Here is a 562-nt window from a genome sequence, read left to right as displayed (position 1 = left end):
TCACCTTAATTCAATTTTCGAGTAAAATAGAAATTAGAAAAATACCTATTAAAAATATCCTTAAAATAATATTTTCAATTTCGAACTTTTTATTTAGTTCAAAAAGTTGGATAATATAGTAAATAATTCACCCACGTCCAAAGTTGGGAATATTTTCATTGTTAAAAAATTCTCTTATTCATGTAATAAGAGACAAACAAAATCATTTTTTGTTTGGTAAAGTTTTTAAGAAATACTGGTACAATTTTTTACGATATCCCTGTGGGATCGAGCAGTAGTAGTCGTTGCCGACGAGTCAAATTGAGCTGGAGTCAGATGAATACTGTGGATGTAATGTAACCTTAAACATAATTCTGTTAATTCTGTTAAGCATCGTATAATATTATTGTATATGTATAATATATAATATAATATATATATAGTAGTATATATGTAACATATATTACATACATATTATTATATATGTAAGATATGCAAATTAAAATTCAACACTGCGCTCTATCCACTAACATAGAAAAAGACTATAGTAAAACATTTTTGGAATACGGGATATGGCTTCCAA

The sequence above is a fragment of the Teleopsis dalmanni genome, chromosome 2 (genome assembly GCF_002237135.1).
Source record: "Teleopsis dalmanni isolate 2A chromosome 2, ASM223713v2, whole genome shotgun sequence".
In the NCBI taxonomy this organism is placed as follows: Eukaryota; Metazoa; Arthropoda; class Insecta; order Diptera; family Diopsidae; genus Teleopsis; species Teleopsis dalmanni.
Note: the sequence above shows the minus strand (reverse complement) of the source record.